Source organism: Amblyomma maculatum, chromosome 9 (genome assembly GCF_055883805.1).
Source record: "Amblyomma maculatum isolate TAMU_Amacu chromosome 9, ASM5588380v1, whole genome shotgun sequence".
NCBI lineage: Eukaryota > Metazoa > Arthropoda > Arachnida > Ixodida > Ixodidae > Amblyomma > Amblyomma maculatum.
Genome location: NC_139352.1, coordinates 116352566 through 116373215, shown reverse-complemented (window position 1 = coordinate 116373215; position 20650 = coordinate 116352566). Strand labels below are relative to the sequence as shown.

General features: G+C 47.3%; 1 pseudogene; it reads right to left on the bottom strand.

The window, feature by feature from the left end:
- Positions 1–4815: 4815 nt before the first annotated feature.
- On the bottom strand, positions 4816–19133 carry LOC146180210 (uncharacterized; annotated as a pseudogene).
- Between the last annotated feature and the right edge of the window lie 1517 nt (positions 19134–20650).

Here is a 20650-nt window from a genome sequence, read left to right as displayed (position 1 = left end):
GCGATCGTGCGGTAGTTGGAACAATCTTTGGCACTGCCTTTCTTTGGAATGGGGATGTAAACTGACCTCCTCCAATCCTGTGGCCACTGCAGGGTTGTCCAAATCTTTTGACATAATGTATGCAGTGTGTTAACAGCGTCGTGGTTGAGGTTTTGAAGCAACTCAGCTGGAATACCATCAATTCCACTAGCTTTGTTCTTAGCAAGGCTGGCTAAGGCCCATTCAACTTCACTCTTCAGGATGCCCGGCTCGAGATCAGTAATCACAACCGGCTTATGTTGGGTTTGCACATCTGGGTCCTTCTTGCACAGTTCTTCTGTGTATTCCTGCCACCTCTTTTTTATCTCTGAGGCTTCAGTGAGGTCCTTGCCTCGTTTGTCCTTTATCACGCCCAGCTTAGCACAGAAGCTTCCTTTGATATCTTTGATTGTCTTATACAGAGCTCTTGTGTTCCTTAATTGGCTGTTGTCCTCAACTGCTTGACACTGTATGTTCAGGAAGGCATTCTTATCTCTCCTTGCTATTTTCTGAAAATCCGCATTGAGAACCTTGTATCTTTCTCTTTCCCCCATACCTTTTGCCATCCTCCTTTCCTCAGCTATTTGCAAAGCCTCTTCAGATAACCAGTTTGCTTTTTTGCATTTCTTTTGCTTTGGAACTACCTTAGTAGCAACTTCTTGTATTATATCACGAACATCAGTCCACATCTCTTCGGGCTCTTTGTCTTCTAGATCTAATTCTTGAAATCGATTCCTCACTTCCACAGCATATTCTAATGGAATCTGATCCAGATCATACCTGAAAGGCCTTCTAGTTATCTGCGTTTTCCTCAATCGAAGCTTAATTTTGGCAACAAGAAGCTGATGATCGGTGCCACAATCGGCCCCAGGCCTTGTTTTTACTGCTTGTATAGCGCTTCTCCATCTCTGCCGGCAAATAATATAATCGATCTGATTCCTGTACAGACCGTCCGGTGAAATCCATGTGTACAGGCGCCTCTTGTGCTGTTGAAAATGAGTATTCGCTATGGTCAGGTTGTTTTCTTGACAGAACTCTACTAGCCTCTGCCCAGCTTCATTTGGCTCACCAAGACCGAACTTGCATGTAATTCCGGATATTTCTTCACTCCCGACCTTAGCATTCCAGTCTCCTATGAGAAAAACGACGTCTGATGATGGGGTGCGGTCTAAAAGGCATTGTAGGTCCGCATAAAATCTCTCAACGTCAGCTTCTTCAGCAGCAGTGGTCGGTGCATAGACTTTTATAACTGTTATGTTGAAAGGGTGACCTTGGATCCGAAGTGAAATCATTCGGTCGTTTTTGGGGTTGTACCCTAGCACTGCTTTGCCCATTCTTCTGTTTACAATGAGAGCGACCCCATTCCTTCTCTTGGATTCGTGCCCACAATAAAAGACATAATGGTCGCCTGAGTTAAATTCTCCCATTCCGGTCCACTTGAGTTCGCTGATACCCAAGATATCAATGTTCAATCTGTCCATTTCTCGCTTGACGATATCCAGTTTACCTAGCGTCATAGATCTTACATTCCATGTTGCTATGTGATATATCTCCTTGCAACATCGGACTTTCCGGTCGCTTCCCGACACATCCACAACTGAGCGTCCTTTTGGCTTTAGCCCAGCCGCTTCATTCGTCCTGGAGCTACTAGGAATCGCCCTTTGTTCATCCCCAGTAACATATGGGACGCCTTCCAACCTGGGGGGCTCATCTTCCGGCGCCATATCGATAATGGTATTGTGACTGGCCATAGGGTTTTCTTGGCAGGAAATACTGGAGTGGGTTGCCATTACCTTCTCCAGTGAATCACATTTTGTCAGAACTCTCTGCCGTGACCTGTCTATCTTGGGTGGCCCTACACAGCAGAGCTCACGACTTCATCGAGTTTCGCAAGCCCCTCCGCCACGACAAGGCAGTGATCCATGAAGGGGGTAACAGCCATACTATTTCGCTATGTGCAGTTGCGGCATTAAAGCATTTTGTAGCAAAAGCTACACTGCGCAAGGTTTTCAAGTCGTTGGCGGGGCACCGCGTTACCGTGTTACCCTGGAAGACGAAGAAGAAGAAGAAAAAGAAGGAGCAGCAAAAGAAGAAGAAGAAGAAAGATAAATTGGTAGTTAGTAGAGACGAACAACAGCGAGTTGCTAGGAGATAAGGTTCTTTCGAACGTTGTGATGGTGGTGTGCTCTGGAGTTCGACGCAGAGACGATGTCGTACCCCTAGGAGTCTTCTACACCCGAATGAGGATGATCAATAACGGGAGGCAAGGGGCGCTCATACGTGAAGTGATTCCCCTATGGCATAAATAAAGATGAAACCATAGTAAACTACTATGCGCAAAAGCCATGTCCTTACTTTGAAGCCGAACCTAAGCGTAGACATGCAGATTGCTTTCGCATAACTCCAGATTTACCCACAAGCTAAACCACAGCTAATGTTTTTTTAATGTCTTAGCTGTTAAAAGCAGAATGTTCGTAAAATTTGGGTCTTTGCTTTCATTATCCGGTAATTAAGTCACAAGACACCCAGATTTGATGACTTGATGCTCTCCGTGATATGCTAAACGGACCAGTGACCTATTAATTGTCATTTGTGTAATTATGCACCATGCGAGTAAAACAGTCGACGTGCCAATTAAATAAACTTGATGATGTAGCTGAAAAACATTCGCTTACCGCCTTCACTATAGCGCTTTCCTTTACAGAGGCAGGTGCTGCTGTATCTCTAGATATATTACGTAAACGACACCACAACGTTGAACCTTTCAAGGGGTTTTATATCTCTCTAGATGCGGTAATACTTGCCGTCCAAAAGAGGCAGAAGCAGCGTGTGTCGGTAGATCGGATCATCGCAGAGCCTTGAAGTTGACCCTTCAGAAAATTACGAGGCGGAAAAAGGGCAAAGCTGCACTACTGCAACAATGCACAACGACCGGGGCTTCCCATTTGCCACCACTTTCCGCGTACGAGCGTGTGTAGCTTACGAGATTAGGCTAATTAGATCTTCGTTTGCTGGAGCCTTACGCAATATCTGCCTGGCTCAAAATAGCCTCGAAAGTTGAGCCCCACATGCATTGCGCATACTGCCCGCCGCGATAACGTTAGCAGAATCATTGCATGTTTAGGGAAAGTACGCTTTGTGTGGTAGAGAACTCGAACAAGAGGTAAACGGGGAAGCGTTTCTGGGGGCACCAAGAAGATAAACAAGAAAACGCACCGGCACTACTGAACGCACCATCAAAGGGGATTACGTTGGGGCCTGGGACGTTCGAGGTGTTTTCGTTGTTTTTCTTTTTTCTTTTTTTTTTGCTGATGGGCTTGGCAGGACATGGACATATTGAGCACAAGGTCAGCTGGACGTCACGGTATAAAATATTGTTAGTTACATTATCTAAAAATGAGTGAATGAAAGTATGAATTAATGACACATAGTTAACATTTCCGATGACGGTCAAAAGGACGTTTGCTTCGTGGAAGAGTATCCTGAAGGTGACCTGTGAAACCCGGCTGTTTGTGCATCGAAGCTATTAATAATGAAGATCAATAATAATGATGATGGCCATAGAAAGATTATTGAACTTGCGAAATTAGAAACGCAGCCACAAAGCGCAGCGCTAGGTATTTAACGTCAGGCCAAAAGACAGTCGCCAGTGCAAATATCTTAGCTTAAATAGCCCAAGACTCCCAAGTGATTTCGATGCTTCTAGGAGGATTAATTGCATTTCGACGTACAAGCTCTTGTCTGCGATCAATAAAGCCATAGTCAGTCGGCGAGTCCCCATGGCGAAAGGAAGTGGCATATTTTTAAGAACAGCAAAAGGATTCACTTCAACTGGACATTTTATTGCGCTTGAAAGGGCACTACCAGGACAAAAACAACGTCGCGGTTGTGAAGATTCTTCGCCTGTCGTTTCGCAAATATTATGTCACCTACAACCAATTCTGGCCAATCCCCCACTGTGGGTATGCGCCAGTACAACGAGGAAGAAGAAGAATAAGAAGAGGAAAGAGCTTCTTTCCCGCAGCACGGTTGGTACACATGGCAACCTTTTGCCATAATTCACGACTGACAGCTGTCAAACAGCTGTCAAACTCTAGATAAATGTCCCCTTTCCTCTCATAAAAAGAGCGAGACGAAATGTCTTACATAGCTAAATAATCTTTCATAATAAAAAATGTGCATGTATCAATGATTTCTCCTGAATTAAAAGTAAAATTCAGGTTTATAGTGTGTATCTGAACAAATGGAGGCCGTGGACCGGGCATAAAATCAGGGATGAAAAGACTTCGTCAAAGTTTAGGAGAGGTTTTGTATACATATGTACAAATTCGGAAATAGTTTAGTTTGTGGGGTTTGATTTCCCAAAGTGTCCCAGGCTATCAGAGACGCTGTAGCGGAGGGCTTCGGAAATTTTGATCACTTGGAGTTCTTTAACGTGCACTCACATCGCACAGCACACGGGAGCCTTGCTTTTAGCCTCAATCGGAGAGATGCATCCACGGCCAAAATCTGATCGCGCGTCTTTGGGCGCAGCAGTCTAGCGTCATAACACTGCGCCACCACGATGGGACAATAAAGAAAATGATAGAAAATGAGGGGTACAAGGAATTGGGCAATAAATAGCAAATAAACATCACGGAAACGCACTGTGCAGGAACTAGAACGGTTACAATAGGCGAGACGGCTGGCGTTTTCGTCTCGAGATTCCCATTGTCTTATAATGGAAGAGCGCAGTTTTTTTTAGCTAAAATGCACGCATGTAAAGTTTTTCGATAACTCTCAGAGCAGGAGATGTCACTAGAACCTCCTCTCAGATCTCATAGTGACGAGGATCAACGTCTGCGATGAAGATGGGGATTTTGTGCTTCCCCGGTGGGAATGGAGATTCGGCTCCATACTGAACTGTTCGTCGACCACGGCTACACTGAGTGCCACTGGGAGCAAGGTGAGCACCCACTGGCCATAATGAATACACTTTTGGAAAAAAAGGTTCCTCTTTTATGCCACCACCAATGCCTAGGAGAGAGAATAGAAGCTGACTTCTCCAAACGCTGCGATGTATTCTGTTATTCGTGCACTTTTGTCCTGCCTATCGATGCTGCTGATCCGCGGGCCCTATTTGCCGCAAAGAATGAAAAGTTGTGGCTGCTGTCACCACCGCCATGGCTACGTGCCGGAATTTGGCACGATGCCGGCGCCTTTAGTTGATGGCATCTTTCTTTACTCGCCTGCTAGAACGCGAAACATGCATGCAGAAACTGCCTCTTACAAAGCGCGGTCTACTAAATTATTTACAGTGAAGAGAGAAGTAAAGTGCCTCCCCATAAACGTCAGTGCCGCGCAGTCTCTGCGGAGACTAGCATAACAGCCGAGAAACAAGAATTTTGAACAAATAAAGAAATTTCATAGCCAGTATTTTTAATTATCTTTGCCATACTAGTGAAAAACACTTGTACGCTCTTTAAATGCATTGTTAAAGCATATCTCGTCGCATGAATTGTGATCGCCTGTAGGATGCATTATTTCAGAAACAGGAGTGGAAACTTGGAGACATCCGGCACAACACTTTATTGGGCGCAGTTGGGGGCAGTACATTTCTCTGTTAGTGAATTGCACTCCAGACTTACTTTGCACGTTATCTGAACAAGTTGCCTTGAGCTGTTGTGATTTTTATTCGCAGCTGCTGACAGCCGCTGCCATGTTGCCTTTTCAGTTTGTGTGTGCCGTACAGAAAGATCTCGTTTTCTTCGTTAATTTACGCTCAGTGTCACCGAGACGCGACTTTATGACACGCAGTCCTTAAAACACAGATTACCATTCTTACCAAATAATGTTGTGAACCAAGGTATCCAGTTGCCGACTATTACCTGAAGCAAAATACGCAAATGTTTGGTATCTAACTGCTGACGGCCGCCATTTTTTATGCTTATTTATTCAAGAAGTTTATTGCTTAGCGGCCCCATTTTTCTTTTACTTTTCCGTTCATTAACATTTGCGACCTGTGTTTACTTTGCTTGTAACTGTGACATCTAAAGTGATAGAAAAATTGACTGTTTATTGCTCATTCACAGGTGTTGCTTTTTTTGCTGCTACCTTGTATGGGCCCCAGGCACTCTCTAGCTGTTTCTTAACAGCTACATTGTCTGGGGGTCGAACCCCAAAAATATTGTCAGGCATGCGCACAGAAGATGACAAGGAAGTGAAAAAGAGGCTCTCAAGAATAGAGGTTGAGGAAGAGGAGGAATTCTCACCATCTGTTGGCTAGCGCACCAGGCTAAAGTGAAGAAGTGATCTGTAAATAAACCTTAACAGTGTGGTGGAGGTGCTGAAACGATCACCACGGATCCTTCTCTACCTCGTTCCAGCCGGCGACTCGCTGGACTCCCCCCTTTGACTGTGACGATGATCCAAGACGGCGAAGCACGGCAGCCAGTCCCAGCGGCATCCGCTTGGCAGCATTACCGTGAGCCGTGGACCTTTGCTGGCAAGGCTAGTGAAGATGTGAATGAGTGGCTCACCAATTACCAGCGGGTGAGCAAGTACAATCCTTGGGATGCCATAGTCAAGCTGGCTAATGTTGTTTTCTTCTTAGACTCCACAGAAATGACATGGCTTGAGAATCATGAAGCATATTTAACTAGCTGGGACCGCTTAGAAGAGGAGATTCGCAGTTGTTTTGGGGATACTACGGCAAAACGAAAATGCGCTGAGAAGACTTTACTTGAGTGTGCGCAAGTGCCTGGGGAAACGTGCACGACGTACATTGAAGAGGTCCTAAGCTTTGCAAAGCGGTGGATCCCCGCATGTCGGAGGAAGACAGGGTTGGTCACCTCTTAAATAGCATCGCTGTGGACGTGTATAACTTTTTTATCACAAAGGGTGACTTGGATTGACCCACGGTCGTCATCAAGCACTGTCGCACATTCGAAGCTTTAAAGCTGCATCGCATAAACCCTAAATTCGGCCGTTTGCCTAATGTGACTACCGTTGCAAGCGTGGATTTTCACGAGCATTCTCAGGAGCCTCTGAACTTAGCCTACATGATTCATGATGATAGCGACGATGACAAGGGAAATGTCAGGCACGCGCACAAAAAAGGAAAAGGAAGTGAAAAAGAGACTCTCCAGAATAGAGGTTGAGGAAGAGGAAGCGCACCATCTGTTGGTTAGCGCACCAGGCTAAGGTGAAGAAGTGCTCTTTAAATAAACCTTACCAATATGTTGAAAAATTATAATGATGATTATTATTATATTTTATCTGTCGCGCATGACGCGCAGAGATGTGTCTTGAGTGTTTCCAAATATTCCGTCGGTTTTCATAATGTTCCATTCTGTTCTATAGTCACCTCGTGCGGCTTTGTCTAAATTAGAATGGTCTTTTATTAGGCTACTCGGTAATCCATTTAGACAATAGCGGAGACAAACATCTGTCTGCTCCCTTATACCTGTCTAAATTTGTCTAGATGCTTCTTCGCCAAATTTAAATTTAGTGCTCACGAGTGCAAACGGCATTCATAGGTCGGCGAGCGACAATCCTGATTGTTGCTATTGACACCGCCGTGTTGCTTAATTTGCTCGCAAGTGAGCCACATAAGATGTTTCTTTCAGTGCAACGCTAGTCTCTTCGTTTGCCGCATACTGCACTGACACTACCGTGTGACAATATTGCGAAAGAAGGCTAGGATGAGATGGCAAGGTCGTGACGGCAAGGCCAGCGATGCCTTCTGTAGGGTTTTAATCCGATCACGAACCCAGCGATGGTTTGGGCGCCCGTCTCGGCTGCGGGAGGTGGTCAGTTCGAAACCCACCGCCGGACACCCACCGGTAAAATTGGGTACAAGCGTCCCCCGGCCCGGCGCCCGGCTCTTTCAGGGGTGTGCGTTTGGGAGAGGCTCTGCTAACCCTGCTGTGCTCCTTCGGGGGCCTAGTTTCGAACAACCATGGTCTGCAAAGGCTGCGGGAGGTGGTTAGTTCGAAACCCACCGCCGGACACCCACCGGTAAAAATGGGTACAAGCGTCCCCCGGCCTGGCGCTCGGCTTTTTCAGGGGTGTGCGTTTGGGAGAAGCTCCGTAAACCCCGCTGCGCGCCCCTCCTCCGCAGTGGGCCCAAACCCAGTTTCGAACCTCGCAGCCTGCAAAGGTGGTTCTGTTTGTCTTTCAAAGGTACTTCCTTTGACCCTCACCTGAAGTGCTCCCTTAGAGCCTCAGCTGCAGCAGTCCTAAAAATGGGTACAAGCTTTCCCCCGGCCTGGTGCTCGGCTCTTCTGGGGTGAATTGCTTGGAAAAAGGTGCCATGGCCCAAATGGTTGCGCCGATGTGGCAGTGATTCGTTCCGCCATCGGACAACAATAAGTCCGCCTTGCGCGGCAACAGCCCATTATGTGGCCCTTTTTTTAGGACTGCTGCAGCTGAGGCTCTAAGGGAGCACTTCAGGTGAGGGTCAAAGGAAGTACCTTTGCAAGACAAACAGAACCACCTTTGCAGGCTGCGAGGTTCGAAACTGGGTTTGGGCCCACTGCGGAGGAGGGGCGCGCAGCGGGGTTTACGGAGCTTCTCCCAAACGCACACCCCTGTAAAAGCCGAGCACCAGGCCGGGGGACGCTTGTACCCATTTTTACCGGTGGGTGTCCGGCGGTGGGTTTCGAACTGACCACCTCCCGCAGCCGAGACGGGTGCTCTAACCACTAGGGTGCTCTAACCATCGTCATCGCCAGCGCCGCAGGACGATGACGATGGTATGTGCAAATGAAAGAAAACGATCGTGGCATGTACAAATGAAAGAAGAAGATAATGGAAGGCTCACAGTATGTATTAGTTAAAAAGCTTAACCGAGCTTTTTCGATAACAATACTCGCCCAAAAGGCGACATCAGCTACAAGAGACGCCGTGTAGTGGAGGGCTGTGAAATGTTCGAGCACCTGGGATTTTGTTAATGTGCGCTGACATTGCACAGTACATGGGCACCTCGCTGTCCTCCTCCCTCCCCCCCTCCCCATTAAAATGCCGCCGCCTAGCGCGGATGTCTGCGCCGTCCGCGAGATGCGCATTAGCAGATCTACCGAGGCATAGTTATTGAAGGGGGAATTATTTTTATCGTAATCGTTTTTAAATATTCCTAAACCATATATTCATGGTAAATTTTACTCCTCATGTAGTTATCCTCGGAGACCTGCTCTCTACCGATGATTCATTAATTCGTATCATTTGATGGATAGGTGTCAACAAAACTAAATAAATAGAATAGAAGTCATAAAACTAGCTGTGCCATCATTTGCCCAATTTCGTCTTTGTTTTTTTGTTTTTTGAACCTTCCTCCGATGCTCTTATGCTCTAAAAACCCACTGATTGTGATTTCCTAACGCTCTGATCCATTTGTATGAAACCGTGTTCACCCTTTAGGCCTCAGGCTTTTTGGGGCATCATTTAAATCACATCCCAGACAAATTGACCACGGAAGCGCTTCAACAATAAGAATAGGCCGCTATGGGCATGAAGAATAAGAGCGCCGCCTTCCATCTGAAGCTTCTCTTCCTTACACACACATGTCATTCGATCGGGGCCGTTGAACTCGCGACGAGCGTCGCCGAACATCAATAACAAGATTTCGACACGGAAGGAGGCGCGACTGCATGGTTCCAAAGGCTCAAAGGGAAGGAAACGCAAAAGGGGTGAATGCGAAGAGGACGAAGCGCGAAGAGAAGCAAACTGTAAAAAGTGAAGAGTTGGAAAAGGAGCAAGTATTGAGGCAAGTGAGATGAAAGCAGGGATGAAGGAGCTAAGTCAGCTTAGCAATTTGAGAGATGAAAATAGTGTTCCTCCCAAACAAACGACTTCTAATTCGTTTCACTTGTATAAACAGACTAACTGCTGTAACTAACGCAGAAAATGAGCATTTTGTTCTTCCCTCATTAGCAAAGAAAAATTCAATTGCGTGCATCGAAGACAGTTCAATTATCTTGGACAGCTGTCGCATGCTAAATATACTTTTCCCGAGGCAGTGTCAGCCAGATGACAGAAAGAAAAATGCCTTTCAAATTGACCTTTTAGAACAGACCACTTGTGAAACTTCGCAAAATCTCCTACTTCCAATAAATATAAACACAAGGGCATTTCTTAGTATTGTTGTTAACGTTCTGCTTAACTAGAGCGAAATACTACGATTTCTAACTCTCTGTGCACCGCTCAAATGGGGACTTTGTTGACTTTTCTTAGGCGTACTTAAGGGCACATTCTTCTGTAAGTATGGGTTTTGAAGACTGCTGCAATCCGTAGGCATATGCACAAATATAGCTTTACGCGCAGCACTTGTCAACACGAAGAGTGATCCGAAGTTAATCATTTCCTTTAATCAACCCCCTATAACTTGCTCGGATTGGAAAGATAGCGAAATGTTAATAATCAATAATTGTTGTTTCCTTGAGACTCTCTGAGTAGGTTTGCAGCCGTTGTTTGCGATCCAGCAGTTAACCCCTGCATTGGAGGACACCTGGACTGGACTGATCGTATCATTAATCAGACTTCAACGAATATTGTGGTCTGGACTTACTGGTTCAGTTTAAGCTTAAAAAAGGCGGCGTCTTTTAAATATCTGTCTGAATTGTGAAGTAATATTTGTTTTGTAACTGCCTGAATATTTTTATTGCAAGATCTCCTCTGATAAAATATGTGCTCAGGTAAGCACTTTCCTATTGAAGGGTCAGAGTTTATACAGAATCCGCCTTTTGCGCGAGGATGTGGCGCCATCATGCGGGAGCGGGCGGGAAACACATTGAACGGCAGTGTAGCAGACGACGCGAAAGCGCACTATACGAAATGGCCACGCCAACGCTGGTAGAAAGCGAAAGCTTCCCCCCTTTTTTGGCCTCGGAGCGGAAAGTAGTGAGAGTGATTGCAGCATATCATGTTCACGCAGTATGGGGGAAGGTAGAGCGTTTTCACAATCCACTCATAACGCACGTACGCATATACTATATTCGTATTGTAAGAGCTTGTAGCGCGGGCTGTGTTCGACGTGACAGAATGAGACGCTCTTAGCGTGCAGGTTTTCGGCAGACAGGAGAGCGTGGGGGCAGAGAGAGAGAGAGAGAGAGAGAGAGAGAGAGAGAGAGGGGGATTTCAAAGGGCAAAGCAGCCAGGGGTTTGTTGATGCTGCAGAGCTAGGTGGAATCGTCTTCTGTGACTTTGAGCGGCGCATATGCGCGGGGTGTCTTGAGTTACCGAGCACAATGCGGTCACCGCGGCGCCGGCATGGTGCAATGGGCGTCGCATCCTCCTCGCGTCATCTACAACCGTGCAGGTATAGGATTTCATCCACGAAGATCGGCAGAGAGGCACATATACACACCCCGTGAAAAGGGCATTGTCCCGGCCGGAATGCACACCTGCAGAAAACGCGCTGCATTTTTCTGGCAATGGATGATTCAGAGCTGTAGCCGGTTTCTGGCCTCAGGAGTCAGAACGGATGTGGTCGCAGTGGTGAAAAGGTTATCGGTGCGCAGAGAATGGTCATTCTGTTGTAAAAGGATCTCCAACGTTCATTTCTGCCTTCGCCGCGATTTCTGCGGAATCAACAACTTGGTGACACATGTGAATCTCCAACATATCGGATGCGCATCTCGGTCAGGAACCAACCCTGTTCTACGTCCAGAGCGATCCACTCTGCAAGTGAACGAGCATGAACCCTCCAGGAGACTCATTTATTGTGCCGGGGGTTTCCTTGCCGTTGCAAACGGTTGGACGTAGACGACGATTATCAAGCTCCCTAACGAAGTGCATATGATTGCGTACACCAAAGGAACAAAATCCGGATGCTTTGGCGTGCACGAAGGCGAGCCTTTAATTTAAAAAAAAAAATACTGTGCGTTGTGCAAGAGTGTCAAGTGCGTCATATGCTCCGAGCGGCAAAAACACAGATACGACAGGTATGTATGCATCTAAACGAAATATGCATGATGAAAAGTACCTACTGCAGTTTTCACCCAGGCTGTAGCGCACCAGGGATAGCTGCAATGAGGATTTTTTCGGTGCGTGATTGCTTTAGTTGCGCCGGGGCCTGAAGACGATGTATTTTGTCCTTTCTTTTCTTTATGTGCGAAAGGGTTTGGTTTGGTTTGGTTTGTGGGGTTTAACGTCCCAAAGCGACTAAGGCTATGAGAGACGCCGTAGTGGAGGACTCCGGAAATTTCGACCACCTGGGGTTCTTTAACGTGCACTGACATCGTACAGCACACGGACGCCGCTCCGTTTCGCCTCCATCGAAACGCAGCCGCCGAGGCCGGGATCGAACCCGGGTACTCCGGCACAGTAGTCGGGCGTCTTACCACTGCACCACCCCGGCGGGGCTATGTGCGAAAGGGCTAGGTAGCTTAGATATCACAGGCGGCTCTGTGCGCTAGGCCGTAATATTTGGCATGTTTTATCGTGACTGCCTAACAAGAAAAAAAATCATCATCATCATCATCAGCCTGATTATACCCACTGCAGGGCGAAGGCCTCTCCCATATTTCTCCACTTAACCCGGTTCTGTGCTAGCTGCATCCACTTGACCCCTGCGAACTTCTTAATCTCATCCGCCCACCTAACTTTCTGCCGCCCCCTGCTACGCTTTCCTTCCCTTGGAATCCAGTTTGTTACCCTCAGCGACCATCGGTTATCCTCTCTTCGCCCTACATGTCCTGCCCATGTCCATTTCTTCTTCTTAATTTCAACTAGAATGTCGGTAACTTGAGTTATTTCTCTGACCCACTCTGCACGCTTTCTATCTCTTAATGTTACCCCTACCATTTTTCGTTCCATAGCCCTCTGGGTTGTCCTCAACTTAAGTAGAAATCTATTGGTTAGCCTCCACGTTTCAGCCCCATAGGTGAGTACAGGCAAGATGCAACTGTTGTATACTTTCCTCTTGAGCGATAAAGGTAAGCTGCTAGTCATAATCTGCGAGTGCTTGCCAAATGCGCACCATCCCAATCTTATTCTTCTTGTTATTTCCTTTTCATGGTCCGGATCTGCGGTTACTACCTGTCCTAAGTAGACATATTCGCCTACTACTTCCAGTATTTCGCTACCTAATGTAAACTGCTGTTCCTTCCCGAGGCTGTTGAACATTACCTTAGTCTTCTGCATATTGATTTTCAAGCCTACCTTTCTACTTTTTCTGTCTAGGTCATCAATCATTATTTGCAGTTCATCCCCCGAGTTGCTTAGCAAGGCAATGTCATCAGCAAATCGCAGATTACTGAGGTATTCTCCATCTACCCTTATCCCTAACTGCTCCCATTCCAAGTCTCTGAATACTTCCTCTAAACAAGCTGTGAATAGTACTGGGGAGATTGTGTCTCCTTGCCTAACACCTTTCTTTATGGGAATTTTGTTACTTTCTTTATGCAGAACTATGGTTGCTGTTGGTTTATGGGAATTTTGTTACTTTCTTTATGCAGAACTATGGTTGAAAAAAAATACGGCGTTTTAATGCACTGCCGTTCGCGAGTCTCATGACCAGCTCAACCACTCGGCTCCCGGACGGCGGTGCATCACAACAAACGCCCAATTTTTCTTTTCTTTGTAGTCAGGCGACAGTCGCGATAAAACATGCTAAATATTACGGTCTAGCGCACACAGCCACCTGTGATATCTGCGCTACCCGGCCCCTTCGCACATAAAGAAAACAAACGACAAAATACATCGCGATCAGAAGCGCCGAACAAATGCTCATTGCGGCTATCACTGGTGGGTTACAGGCTTGGTGCAAACTCCGGTAGATACTTTCCATTATGCACATTTCCTTTAGATGCATACATACCTGTAACGAAGTGTTTTTCGCACCATCGAGAGTACGCAGTAGGTAGCTAAGGTCGGCCATTCACATCTTGACGCTTGGTGGCCCTAATTGTAGCTTCACGTCGTTGTTGGCCGCGGCTCGGCGAAGGAAACCTAAAAAACCGCGTCTTGCATCTTGGCGCGCTTAGAGAGTGGCAACCGGACGCGGCAGATGTGGTTGACATCGCTTTGCCAAGCCTGTGACGGCCACCGTGCCGCCCGGTGCCGCCAGCCCCCCCCCCCCCCACCCGTGCACTGGCGGCGCCGAGAAACGCCATCGACGCCGCTCAATGTGTTTCCATCGGTCGCCGCTACGACTTCGCGCATGCGCAGAAAACTCGCGCAAAAGGCGGATTCAGTATACCATTTTATTGTTCAAGATGAACCTTTATGAGAAAAGGTTGAAGTGACGCATGTACATGCTGTCCCCGTATTCCTCGCCAGTGCTGGTTTATGCCAGAAAATAAGAAGGCTCACAAGTGATTATCAGCGTGAAAGCGCCATGTGTACATACTTTTACTAAAAATAAAAAAATCTGGAACAAAGAAACACTGAACAGTACCTCAAAGAATTTTAACCAATATTTCGGAGCTTTAGCCGAGTGCATTAAAAACTAAGCAACACCCAGCACTAAAACGGCTAGCATCATTGTGTCTAGTGTTGAGTAAAGACCGCGCTTTTGTAGCGTTGGCTACACTGGCCGAGGTTAAGCAGTTTCGCGTGGCTCCTGTAGAGACGTGCTACGCAAGCGCGAGGAGCAGTGTAAAGAGTCAGCAATCTGAATCCTGACGAGTGACGTCGCCGGCGCGTGGCCAGCTGTTAGCCTCCGTTGCGCAGTTGCCAAGTCTGACTCTGCCCGCGCGCTCCACCACGACCGCGCGCGTGCCTCGCCGGTCTGCGCATTCCAGAGGAGTGACGTCTTAGCCGCGTCAGACAGGCGCCGGGGCGCCTGCTGGGCGCCTCCATTGCGTAGTAGCCTAACGCTACGTATATCCTGGCATAGTCGAGCTAAGCCACTGCCAATTTTTCTAGACATTTTCTCCAATAGTTTAAATTACCATATCTGTTTGAAATACTTCCCTTCAAGCGTGCTGGAGTGTTTGGCAAGCTGTAGGGCGGAGTCACCGATGTCCTGCATCTTTAATGACCATCGGAATTTGCGGAGGTTACAACAGTGTATCAGACTTTTCAATGCTGACTTTTCTGTCGTCGTTTTAATCCACAGGTAAGGTTTGCTACATACCGTCCAATCTTGTGCAGAAGTATGTATCTTAATGGAGATTCAGCTTCACATGCGTCCTGCGGAACAGTGACGCTGACCGTTCGCGATGCAGGTGTGTTTGCTGTAGAACTATTGGTTCAAGCTATACACCAACACCGTGTTTACAAGCAAAGGGGGCGCTCGCGGCGTCGCAGCCGACTGGGGGTAAAAAATAGGGTTAGCGCCCATAGGAATACATGGAACCGAAATATTTCTAACCAGTTTTTTTAATTTCTCAAGACAGCTATGATGTCGTTATTCGGTACAAAGCAACTATGAACATCCTAGAACAGATCGTCAAAATATGAAATCTCGTTACCGAGGCGAAGTATTCTTAAAACACCGCGAAACATGTTGGGGTGCGAGTTGGGAGGGCGACCCGTAGAAATACATGTAAACACAACTTACCGGAACATTTTTCTCATTTTGCAGAGCATCAGAAGTGGTGGCTGGTCGTTAAACGTTGACCAGCGCTTTGAAGAAGTTTGTGATAAAGTATAGTGCGTTATTACGGAGGCAGTCTACTTTTAAAACTTCCCGAACCTGTGTTATGAATCCAGACACCGCCAAAAGGCAAGCTGTGTACTAGTGAATCGCGGAGTTTTGCTTACAGTGTGATATGCTGTAGCATAGGGTAAATAAGCGTGATAATACTGTCACGAAGACAGGGATTTATGGGAATCGGCAACAGGGGCAGAGACACAGTCAAGACAGGGGTTCACGGGAAACGGTAACACAAAGACACAGGCTCAAGAGTCCACCGTCCTAGCTAGGCGAAGCGCGCGAGAGTCTCTAACTTCTTCTTTCAAGCGCTACCTCAAACCGTCAGGTGGCATTATTCCCCCCTCGAGAAAAAAAAAACGCGAGCTCACAGAAAAAAACTGATCCGGATGGCAAATTCGACTTTCAGCGAGTGAAATACGGCCTCATGCGAAGCACATGTACTAGGTCAGACGAGCACTGACGACTAGAACTGGATACAGTTCCGTCTGGAATAACCTCGTACATAACTTCTGAGAGGCGACACAACACTCTGTAGGGTCCAAAGTAACGACTGAGAAGTTTTTCGGACAGGCCTGGGCGCCGGACAGGTGTCCACACCCAGACTTTGTCCCCAGGCTAGAACACGACATAGCGATGTCGGTCGTTATATCGGCGTGCATCTGTTGCTTGCTGTTTTGTAATGGGATTACGGGCGAGTTGGCGAGCTTCCTCAGAGTAGTTGGTGAATTCTGCGTCAGCGGTAAGCAGCTGGTCGTCAGCCACACATGGCAGCGTAGCGTCGAGCATGGTCTGTACATCGCGTCCGTATAGACGGTTTCATCCAGCGCTGACCGTACACTGGCAACACTGTGCCCCCGTATCCGGCGCCCTTAGAAAACTTCCGGTTGTGGTTTGTTTTGCTGGCGTTTTGTGTGCTCTCGCGCTCGCGCTGTGCGCATTTTGTTCGATTTTTCCGTAGTATATCTATATTTGTGCGGATTGTGGCATTCCGTGCGTTGTTCAGTGTCCAGTGGCTCGCCGGAACAACGCCTTTCTCTCTTTTCGATCCTCTGGCGGCGGTATCGCTTGATTGTATGCGGTTGCTCGCTGGAAATGTGTTCAGCGTCGTACAAGTCACCTGTGAAGCGCTCAAGGATGGGTTCGTGTTGTGTTGTACCTGGGTGCAGCCTTCGCTCAGGAACAAACCTTCTTTCGGCAGTGCGAACGTTCAGGTTCCCCAGCGAGGCCGGTAGGAAAAACGCTTGGATAGCAGCGGTGCGCCGAGACAACTGGCAGCCTACAAAGAGCTCTCAGATTTGCTCTGCTCACTTCATCCAAGGTATGTTGCTACTTACAGTAGCGCCGGCGCTGTCATGTGGTCTAGTTATATAAAAGTACTACTGCCGCCTATACTTTATTAAGGTTCGTGTCATATCTTGTGTGATCCACGCGCGAGCAGTTTGAAATCTAACCAGCTCCTTAAGTTCATGAGTACAGAAGCGTGCAATGTAAAGTTTGCATCTGCTAAGCGCAACGCCACAGGGTAACGATATTTACGTCGGCGTGTAGCCATACAGTCGCCGTGTTTTTTTTTTGTTTTTAGTTTTTATCTGGAGCACTACTGCTCTTCTGCAACTTCACTTATTTAGACAGGTGTATCGCTGCCTACCGGCATGTAGACAGCCGTGTCGACGATAATACTTTACGCAGATTATAATCCCAAAAATAACTAGTGGTATCCATACATACATGCAGGGAGTTTCGGCCACTATCCGGGCGTATTTACGGCTTCGCAGAGGCAGGTTATGTGTTATTCTCGTGAACTACAGTTTTTAGTACCTTGCAGGCGTGGCAAAAGTTGATTCCCTTTCAACTGACCTTGCTGTTTAATATTACAAGGACGTTTGAGAAATTCATTTGTGTGCTCATGCATATTAAGAACAAGCCATGCTGATATCACAGAGTGTGCGTATGTGCGCACATCATCTCGCCCTTTTATTAGTGTGTACACACAAGCAACTCTTTTCACTAATTTCATCCTTTGTCTAGCAGCAATGAAAGTGCCATTTAAAAAATGTTTAGTTGCAGATAGTCCCAATGCGTGTCATAATTTTTATCCTTCTGTATTGCAGGCCAGCCATCTTCTGATGCAAACCACCCAGACTATGTTCCTTCAGTGTTTCCTTACCGAACACAAGGAAACTCAAAACAGAAGATTGCCAGATTCGAACGTGCTCAAAGAAAGCTGCCTTCCGAACAAAGAGATGGCATTGCCGAGTCCTGTATTTTGGCCTTCGTGTCACCTCAATCCACTTGCACTGGACATCAGTTGGTGATGCATCACTGTAGTGCACATTCGCTTGAATGCTGAAGAGCAGTGAAGCAACATGCGTGCAACATTCTCCGAGGCTGCAAGTTAAAGTAGTGGACACATGCTTATCAGCAACTCACAAAGCACAAAGAAAAACTTATCAAGAGTTGTTGTTAGCCTCGGGTTGTTAGCGCCTGCGTTTAGTTTTCCTGTTTTTGTCCTCTGTGTGGTTCTGTGCTGTTTTCCATCTTAGAGATAGAAGCCAATAACTTGAAATGTGTTAAAGAAGAAGCATGGCGAATGGCAACGATAGCAACATGCTAACAGCCATGAAATCACCAGCAAAGCTGTGTCCTAGGTTGACTGGATACGTTTCCTAAGATGGAAACATTATGTAGAAGGGAAAACAGTGCAACCCACGGGACATGAAAAAACACGCTGGCATAACGCGCTGCATGCTATGGGACATTACAGGATACTGAATTTTTCCCCCTTGTCCCTTAAACCTTTCCTCCTGTACGCAAGAATGATCCCACACTACGGGCAGCATGAGCCAAGAATAGCCTAAAGTGCTAATGAAAACAGTGCATTTCGGGACTGAGTTTCTTGCAAAGACCACTGCAGAAAAATTTGTGACAGGACTACGGAAGCACTCTAGTATTATAAATTAGCCGCGGTCAATGCGATATTTTCGTCACGTTATCTAAGTATTTTCACTAGCGCGTTATCGCGCCACAACTTTGTTTCCGCGACACAAAGAAACAGACAACCCGACACCAGCACTGTCAGTAGGAAGCGGCCGAAGCAGCCAAATACGGAGCGTGTAGTACTTACCCCGCCATGCAGGTGCAGTGAGCAGTCTCAACATTCCCGTCATCTTTGACAACACACCACGCTTCGTAAGACTTCGTAAGCGTTTGGCTTGCGTCTACAGTGGCCGCAACGAGAACCACACCGCCGCCACGCTCGCCTGCTCTGAACGACTTCAGCCGCTTCACCTTTCCACTTAGGAATGCGTTGTAAGCTGCACTCATTTTGTGGCTTTTAAACTGTTCCTTTGTGTAGAAACAGGTATACGAAAATGTCTGTCACTGTGACAGGTGGAAGGTTGCGCGAACCTGACGTGAACGCGAACCGCGCGGCATCGTCGAGTGGGTCGGGAAGCTCTTCGCCCTTGAACATCAGTTTCTCTCGATATCGGTTCTGTGTCTGCGTGTCAAGCTTCTTAAAATACTCACTAGACATCACGGTACACCAAACTGCTGCAGCGTCGCGCACGGAAGAAAATAACAGAGCCGCACGTTGCATCAAGCAGCTAGTCGCGCTGCGAAGGCATGCCGGAAGTACTTGTGCCGGAAGTTTACTCGGGGAAGCCAATCAGCGCCAAGCGCGGTTTGTTTACAAACATTGAAACTGTCTATACTAGGCGAAACGGAGGAAAGCTAGTTGCTTCTTGGACGGCCGAGTTATATGCAAATGTGACATAAGGCAATATCTCGTCCCATGTTTTATACCGGACATCGACATACATGGCGAGCATGTCCGCTATTTTGTTTAGTCGCACAGTAAGGCAATTAGACTGAGGATGGTAAGCAGTAGTCTTTCGGTGATGTGTCTGGCTTAGTTGGAAAACTTCTTCAAGAAAACGAGCTGTAAATGCCTTGCCACGATCAGTGATGACGTATGAAGGGGCGCCATGGCGGAGGACAATCTGCTTCATGAAAAATTGCACCACTTCGGAGGATAATCAGATAGTCAGATAATCAGGATAGTCAGATAATCTGTAGCCACGATAATCTACTTATTGCCAGCAGACAATAGAGGAAAAGGGCCGAGAAAGTACATACCAATTTGGTCGAATGGTAATAGCGGGGAGGGGGGGGGGGGGGGTGGATAGGCTGCAGGAAACCCGCTGGCTTCAATGGCGGTGTCTTGCGTTGCTGGCACTTGCGGCAACCTCTAACATATCGATGAACGGTGGCGGCAAGTTCGGGCCAGTAGTAGGCCTGGCGCCCTCTAGTAAGAGTGCGTGCAAAGCCCAAGTGTCCAGCGGTGGGTTCATGGCAAGCATGAAGGATTTCATGGCGGAGATCTGCAGGGATGACTAGAAGATAGGCTCGGTCACTGTTACCGGCGCTTTTCTTGTAGAGGATTCCGTCGCGCGTACAGAAGGATGACAAGTTCTTAGCAAACAGTCGAGATACTGTAGAATGGAAACCCTCCAGATGATCGATCACAATTTTTAGGTCTGGATCAGCCCGTTGCCGGGCCTTTAATCAGAGGAACTGACAATGCCAAGAAAATGGGCGTCTTCATCCGTACTGTCATGGGCCAACTCCACGGGTGATCAAGACAGGGTGTCAGCATCTTCATGTTTACCTCCAGATTTATAAACGATAGAGTAATCAAATCCCTGCATACGAAGACTCCACCGTGCAAGACGTCTTGATGGGTCTCGGAGACTAGCTAGCCAACACAAAGCATGATGGTCTGTCACAACTTTAAATTTACGGCCGTAGAGGTAAGGTCGGAATTTCATTGTGGCCCAAACGACGACGAGACACTCCTTTTCAGAAATTGAAAAGTTTGATTCTGCCCGAGAAAGGGTGCGGCAGGCATAAGCGATCAATTTTTCCTCGCCTTGCTGGTGCTGGACCAGAACAGCACCCAGACCGACGTTGCTGGCGTCGGTGTGAATTTCGGTGGCAGCGTCCTCATCGAAGTGTGCAAGAATGGGAGGGTTGTGCAGCCGTTGGCGCAGC